Below are 8492 nucleotides of genomic sequence, written 5' to 3' on the forward strand. Positions count from 1 at the left end.
GGCTTCCCGGGTCTGTAATAAATCTCATCTTATGCCCTTTACATTGGAGCGAGTCTCGAGTTTGTCGGTTGGGGTTAATTTGGGAGGCTTTCTCAGACCCAACAGCTGCAGGCAGCCGGAAGGAGAGTGCAGGTCTCAAGGCACCCCCAACCCCGGCACTCAGGTCCACTGGGCGGTAGACATAAGTCCCTTGGCCAGCAAAGGAGCCAGGGCTGGCCTCCTCTGTGTACTTGTCTCACTCTCCATTGGAGAGAACATTCTGCTTCCTCCATGTGTCCCTGACAGCGTGACCTGATACTTTCAGTTCCATCAACTGACCAACACGAAGGTTTAGTCCAAATAAGGATTTTTCTGTTAACAACAGGCTCTTTCCAAGTCAAAGTTGCCCAGAAAGAAACTATCCCCAGGACTCTGGAAGAGGCTGAGAAATGGACCCTTGGAGGAGGGTGTTTGCTGTGGTCAGTTCAGCAAAGGAGGGGAGGCCACGGATTATTGGTTTGTTTTTATACTCCTGTCTCATTTCACAAAGGATGTGAAGGTAAAGACTGGTAATCTGTATTCTCTCTCCCCAGGACCCGACTGCAGAACTTTAACCATTCCTGAAAAATACATGTCTGTTTTTGGCTCAGAGATGAATAAAATGTCTCACTCCAAGAAAAGCCACAGAATCCTAGCAAACATTCTAACTTTTAGCCTCCTTCACTGTTTTAACCTTGTAAAGCATACAAGGTTTACCATGATCTATGAGCGTCCTTTCCATAATCTCTGAGGGTCCTTAACAGTCATGCTAATGCATCCTTGATCCTTGATGGAGCATCCCACCAGATGAGCCTCGAAACTCTGGGAGTTTTTTTTTGGGGGGGGGGACACCCACTTTGTTGCCCTCAGTAGAGTGCTGTAGTATCACAGCTCACAGCAAACTCAAACTCTTGGGCTTAAGTGATTCTCTTGCCTCAGCCTCCTGAGTAGCTAGGACTACAGGCACCCAGACATAATGCCCAGCTATTTTTTTGTTGCAGTTGTCATTGTTTAGCAGGCCCGGGCCAGGTTCAAACCCACCAGCCTTGGTGTATGTGGCTGGCGTCCTACCCACTGTGCTACAGGAGCCAGCCTCTTTTTCTTAATCTCTCACTCTTCTGTTATGCCCAGGAGTCTCTCAGAGAGCACACCACCAGGCAAGTCAAATTTAAAGAGGAGTCCTTTTATTGAGCCGGCAGGCGACTGCCTCAGAGTCCCAATATGGGGTTTCCAACAGCAGCCTCGAGTAGTCCAAGGCTCTGGTTTTTATAAGGCAAAATTTGTGGGGGTGGGGGCAAGCAAGCATAGTTACAGAAGTAAAAATAGCAGTTGGGGGAAATTTTGAGGGTAGGGCAGTTAGTTTAGACAAGGATATGATCAGGAGAGCAATTAGCAATTTTTCCTTTACAAAGCAGGTACAATCTACAATGCCCTAAGGAAATGTAGAGAAGGGGACTTATAGATGGGGGTTGTAAAGAGTATGATACAATGTAGGGGCAAACAAGAGGACCCAGTTTTGAAGATAGTGGAAGTGGAGTGTAACAGAAAGGGAGTGAACAGTAAAGTGAAGTCAAACTTGTCCTTTCACGTTGACAGTTCCATTCCTGGACGATGCCTGTGGCTCCATCAGTAGGGCAGCGGCCCCATATACCGAGGGTGGCAGGTTTGCACCCAGCCCTGGCCAAACTGCAACAAAAAAAAATAGCTGAGTGTTGTGGCTGGCACCTGTGGTCCCAGCTACTCAGGAGTCTGAGCCAAGAGAATAGCCTAGACCCTGGGGGTTGCTGTGAGCTGTGACAACACAGCACTCTATGGAGGGCGACGAAGTTAGACTGCCTCTAAAAAAAAAAAAAAAAACAGAACAAAACAATTCCATTCCTTTCACATACTGCTGATTGGGAAGAAAAAATGACACAGATAAAATCTAGAGCCTAGAATGTTATTGCTGCAATCTTTTTTTTTCCCAAGACAGTCTCTGTCACCCTGGGTAGAGTGCCCTGGCATCACCATAGCTCACAGCAAACTCAGTCTCTTGGACTCAAGAGATTATCTTGCCTTAGCCTCCCAAGTTGCTGAGACTATAAGTGTCCTCTACTACACCCAGTTAATTTTTCTATGGGATCTCCCTCTTGCTCAGGCTGTTCTCTAAAGCCTGAGGCCAAGTGATCCATCCCCCTTGGCCTCTCAGAGTGCTAGGATTACAGGCATGGGCCATTGCACCCAGCCACTTTTTTTTTTTTTTTTTTGAGACAGAGTCTCACTTAGTCACCCGGGATAGAGTGCCATTGCATCAGAGGTCATGGCTACCTCAAATTCTTGGGTTCAAGCAATCCTCTTGCCTCAGCTTCCCAAGTAGCTGGGACTACCAGTATGTGCCACCATGCCCAGCTAATTTTTCTATTTTTAGTAAGATGGGGGTCTCACTCTCGCTCAGGCTAGTCTCAAACTCCTGAGCTTAGTCTTCCTGCCTCAGCTTCCCAGAATGCTATAATTACAGAAATGAGCCAGAATGAAAAAAGACACCAACACCAAGATAGCACAGATGTTAGAATTATCTGCTAAGGATTTTAATGTAGCCACCATAGAAATGCTTCAACAAGCAATTGCAAAGGTCACATATGTAGGATTCCATTTGCTTAACATTCTTGAAATTAGAAGATTAGAAAGATAGAAAACATATAGTACTTTCCAGGGCATAGAGATGGAAGTCAGGATAGGAATGGTAAATAGCACTAAAAAAGGTGACAAGAATGACGTCTCTGTGATGATGATTCTGGTGACGGTTACACACACTCACACATGTGATAAAATGGCATATATGCACACAAACTGTATGAATGTCTGCTTCTTGGTTTTGATACACTGGACAAAGCAAACATGAGCTCTTAGTACTGTCTTTGTAACTTACGGAGAATCTAAAGTTATTTCAAAACAAAGTTTTTTAAAAAATTAAGAAACAAGTTAATAACCACCAAACCTGAAAAAAAAATTAGAACTAAGAGAAGGTAAATCTGAAGAACTACAAGAACTGCCTAGAACACAACACAGAACAACGAAAAGGTAAAAAATGTGAAAAAAGAGGTTACAAGGCACAGAGGACAGAAGAAGATCTAATATCTCTCTGGCATTCCAGAAGGAGAAAGTACAAGGAATAGGGGAAGAGCAAAACCAGAAGAGATACTGTTTGAAAATTTAATAGAATGTGAACAAAAAATTAAAAAACAAAAACAAACAAAAAGAACAAAAAAAGAAAATTTTCTAGAATGTGCAAAAGACATAAATGCTTAGATTTAGGAATAAAATGGTCCCAGGAGGGATACATAAAAAGAAATTCACATATGAAAATATTGGCCAGGCACTGTAGCTCACGCCTGTAATCCCAGCACTCTGGGAGACAAAGACCAGTGGATTCCTTGAGCTTAGAAGTTTGAGACCAGCCTGAGCAAGAGTGAGACCTGGTCTCTAAAAACAGCTGGGCATTGTGGCAGATGCCTGTAGTCCCAGCTACTCAGGAGGCTGAGTCGAGAGAATCACCTGAACCCAAGAGTTTGAGGTTGCTGTGAGCTAACACACCACAGCACTCTACCAAAGGTGATCAAGTGACACTTTTTCTCAAAAAAAACAAAAAAAGAAATTCACATATGAAAATATTGGCCAGGCAGTGTACCTCACACCTATAATCCCAGCACTCTGGGAGACTAAGGCCAGTGGATCCCTTGAGCTCAGGAGTTTGAGACCAGCCTGAGCAAGAGTGAGCCTAGGTCTCTACTAAAAATACAAAAACTAACAGGGCATTGTGGTGGGCATCTGTAGTCTATAGGCGGAAGGCCTATAAGTAAGCTTTGTGAGAGCAAGTTTGAAGTCTTTTGTGAGTTAGAATGTTGAGAGACTTGGGTAGCACTCCCCAGGTGGTTTAGGACCTTATCATGTAGAAATAATTTAGGGCTGAGCTTCAGGGAGGCCAGGCTGCAGGTTGTTTTTGGTATACCTTAAGAATCACCGTACTGCTGCTCCCTAAGATGAATGACTGCCTCCAGATGGTCTGTTGAAGGCCAAGCATTCAACCAGCTTATTCCCTCAGAACTTTGTTTTATGGTTTTGTTTTACTTTATGGCTTGAGAATGGCTTTAGATAAGGCCAGTGGAATGGGCAGCTGTTAACTAACAGACTCCTTGGTGATAGGCCCTACTGAGCCTGCGTCTGGAGGTTTACATCACTTGTTTATTGATTTATAGTGTGTACGTGCAGTATGGTCTATATAACCTTTGTTAGAATAAAGAATTTTGCTGGATTGCCAGAGCAAGCTTCCAGTCTTCCTTATTCAAAATATAATTCCATTGCCAGGCTTTATTTCTACTGCAACACATCACACACCTCTCCACGCAACAGTAGTCCCAGCTACTCAGGAGTTTGGGGGCAAGAGGATCACTTGAGCCCAGGAGTTTGAGGTTACTCTAAGTTGTGACACCACAGCACCCTAGCCTGGGGCAATAGAGTGAGACTGTCTCAAAAAAAAAGAAAGAAAGAAAATATTACTGAAAAACTGAAGAACATCAAAGACAAAGAGAAGATCCTTAAAAGGTAGAGAACATGAAAGTCTTGGTACTGAATTAACACAAGTTTAGAAATCCTGAAAGAATGACATTCATGGCTGGCCACCTGTGGCTCAAGCGGCTAAGGTGCCAGCCACATACACCTAAGGTGGCGGGTTCGAATACCGCCTAGGCCCACCAAACAACAATGACAGCTGCAACCAAAAAATAGCAGGGCATTGTGGCGGGCACCTGTAGTCCAACTACTTGGGAGGTGGAGGCAGGAGAATCACTTGAGCCCAGGAGTTGGAGGTTGCTGTGAGCTGTGATGCCATGGCACTCTACCCAGGGTGACAACTTGAGGCTCTGTCTCAAAAAAAAGGAATGACATTCATTCTAGTGGAAAATAATCCAGACTGAAAGGACTGTGACTCTACCAGGCATGAGACTACACTAAACCTAAGACTGTGCTCAAAACAAAGAAGATAGGCCAGGCCCAGCAGCTCACGCCTATAATCCAGCACTTTGAAGGCAGAGGCTGGTGGATTGCCCTGAGCCCATTTAGAGACCAGTTAGAGCAAGAGTGAGACTCGGTCTCAAAAAAATGGCCAGGCATTGTGGTGGGTGCCTGTAGTCCCAGCTACTTGGGAAAATTGCCTAAGCCCAAGAGCTAGAAGTTGCTGTGAGCTGTGACACCACAGCCCTCTACTGAGGGCTACAGAATGAGATTCTGTCTCAAAAAAATACATAAATAAATTGCTAAACATTGATCCCAAGGAGAATATACTAAAAAGCAGCGGTTGGTGTTGGGAGCATGGCCTCATGAAACGCAGCTGTACTCCCCTGATAACCTGCTTATTCAAGGGGAGTCACAAGTGAAGGCAACAGAAGCTGGAAGGTGTTAGGACAGTGGTTCTCAACCTTCCTAAAGCCATGACCCTTTAATACAGTTCCTCATGTTGTGGTGACTCCCAACCATAAATTTAGTTTTGTTTGAAGGAAGGTTGAGAACCACTGTGTTAGGGGGAGGCCCCCATTCCTTCTGCCTTGTTTTCCCGTGAGGGTACCACCAGTGTAGGGCTTTCTGACACCCTCCACTCCCACCTTAACCCCCATGGTGGGGTGGGCGGGTATGCTGCCATGGTGGGTTTGGTTGAAGAAATGGATTAGAAGCCTGTCTGACTCCTCCGGGGCTTTCCCATTCAAGCTGCCTGCCCACAGACAACGTAGCTTTTCTCTGCTCCTCCAGTTACCAAGCTCTGCCTTAAGAGGATGGGTAAATTTACACCTGAGATAAGTAAAGTAGTAGGAAGCCAGTGGTGACATCCAAGCTACATTCTCCCATCCAGCTTTTATAAAAAACTAAGCTACTATTTGTATCACTGTATAATTATCTTTTATCCCTTATTCTCAAGTGGTTCTAGATTTATGAGTGATGTCATTTCTTGGCGCCCTAAAGTTCCAACAATGTCCTCAACTGACTCTAGTCAGCATCTGTAGAACTCTTTTCTCTTGTAGAGAGAAGGGGTTTCTTTGGTAAGGAGTTCCACAGAAAATGGAGAGAGTATCCAGTCAGTTCCTCTTTCAGCCTGACTTCTCCACTCTTCTGTAACGAACCGGCTCTGACAGCCCTTACTCCTTATGGACCTGACTTAAGGATCATCTTTTCTTCTTTTTCCTGTTGGGTTGATAAGGTTTTGAGACGTCACAGCAGAATAACAACAGTGTGTATATAAAATTACTTCCACAAAATTCTCTCAAGACACCTACTCAGATGTAGACAACATGAATCATTGGACTATGGAAGACATTCTTTTTCTTTTGTGGGGGGGGAAACAGAGTCTCACTTTGTTGCCCTCAGTAGACTGCCATGGCATCACAGCTCACAGCAACCTCCAACTCTTGTGCTTAAGAAATTCTCTTGCCTCAGCCTCCCAAGTAGCTGGGACTATAGGTGCCTGCCACAACGTCCCATTATTGTTAGAGGCAGGGTCTCCCTCTGGCTCAGAATGGTCTTGAACCCTAAGCTCTAGCATCTGTGAGCTTAGGCGATTCACCTGCCTCAGCCTCAGCAGTACTGGGATTATAGCCATGAGCCACTGAGCCTAGCTGAAAAACATTCCTTTTCTTTTCTTCTTCTTCTTCTCCTCCTCCTGCTTTTTTGGAAGCAAGATTTTGCTCTTTGGCTTAGACTGGAGTGCAATGCTGTGATTAGCTTACTGCAACCTCAACCCCCTAGGCTCAAACCTCTTGAGTAGCTGAGACTATAGGCAGGTACTACCATGCCTGGCTTGAAAGATATTCTAAGCAGAATGAGTCTCTTATTATTATCACTCCTCATCAGAAATGATGAAAAACTGAGGTTTGTCATAACCATCACACACAGGTACATAATATTTTTTTTTTTTTTGAGACAGAGCCTCAAGCTGTCCTCCTGGGAAGAGTGCCATGGCATCACAGCTCACAGCAACCTCCATCTCCTGGGCTCAAGTGAGTCTCTTGCCTCCACCTCCCAAGTAGCTGGGACCACAGGCACCCGCCACAATGCCCGGCTATTTTTTTGGTTGCAGCCGTCATTGTTGTTTTGGTGGGCCCGGGTTGGTTTCGAAACTGCCACCTTAGTATATGTGGCTGGCGCCTTAGCCACTTGAGCCACAGGCACCGAGCTGGTTCATAATATTTTTAAAAAGCATCTTTAGCAATGGGCAGTGCCTGTGGCTCAGTGGGTAGGGTGCCGGCCCCAGTGGCCTAGTGAGTAGGGTGCTGGCCCCATATACAGAGGGTGGCGGGTTGGAACCGGGCCCTGGCCAGCTAAAACAGCAGTGATAACTGCAACAAAAATAGCCAGGCATTGTGGCAGCCACCTGTAGTCTCAGCTACTCAGGAGGCTGAGGCAGGACAATGGCTCAAACTCAAGAGTTGGAGGTTGCTGTGAGCTGTAACATCATGGCACTCTGCCAGGGTGATAAAGTGAAACTCTGTCTCAAAAAAAAAAAAAAAATTCTTTTTAGGGGCAGCGCTTGTGGCTCAAAGGAGTAGAGCATCGGCCCCAAATACTGGAGGTGGTGGATTCAGCCCCGGCCCCAGCCAAAAACTGCCAAAAAAAAATTTTTTTTTTTTTTAAAAAGCCACAATAACTATCTTCTCAAATAGAAAAGCGAGAAAGAGCCAACAAAAACAAATAAATATACCATCTATATCTCATAAACTTCTGGCCAATAAGAAAATCAAAATAATAAGCTTACTCTCACCCCCTCTTCCCTGAAAGTTAAGCAAGAAAAGCAGGGATAGATATCATTACTCACTAGACAGGACCACAGGGAAATGCTTAAAAGGCAAAGCATCATTTCTCAGAGACAGGGATGGTGATATAACTTACAGTTCTAACAGCAACTTTGGGTCAGCCATAAAACATTTTGTACCTCAGTTTCTTCACCTGCAATTTGGAAATAATAGTCTAGTACATGAGCTACAGTTGTATTATTTTTGTTTGTTTTGTTTTTTTGTGCATTCAAGGGAATTTTATATCCTTGATATAACATGAGAAAATGAAAAATAGGAAAAGCACCTTAACTTTTTCCCCTCATGTGGGCAGCACCTGTGGCTCAAGGAGTAGGACAACAGCCCCATATACTGGAGGTGGTGGGTTTGAACCCGGCCCGGCCAAAAACTGCAAAAAAACTCCCCAAATTTTCCCTCCTGCTCCATGGATTGTTTCCACTGTTGAATGTACTCCTTAGTACACTGCATTTCTTTCTTTTTTTTTTTTTTCAGTTTTTGGCCAGGGCTGGATTTGAACCCACCACCTCCAACATATGGGGCCAGTGCCCTACTCCTCTGAGCCACAGGCACTGCCCCAGTACATTGCATTTCTATTATACCACGTTTGACCTTGCACTATGCTTCTTCTGGCCTGGTATCATATTATTTAAATTTTTGTAT

This window comes from Otolemur garnettii, unplaced genomic scaffold, assembly GCF_000181295.1.
Source record: "Otolemur garnettii isolate 467f Iridium unplaced genomic scaffold, OtoGar3 scaffold00189, whole genome shotgun sequence".
Classification (NCBI taxonomy): Eukaryota; Metazoa; Chordata; class Mammalia; order Primates; family Galagidae; genus Otolemur; species Otolemur garnettii.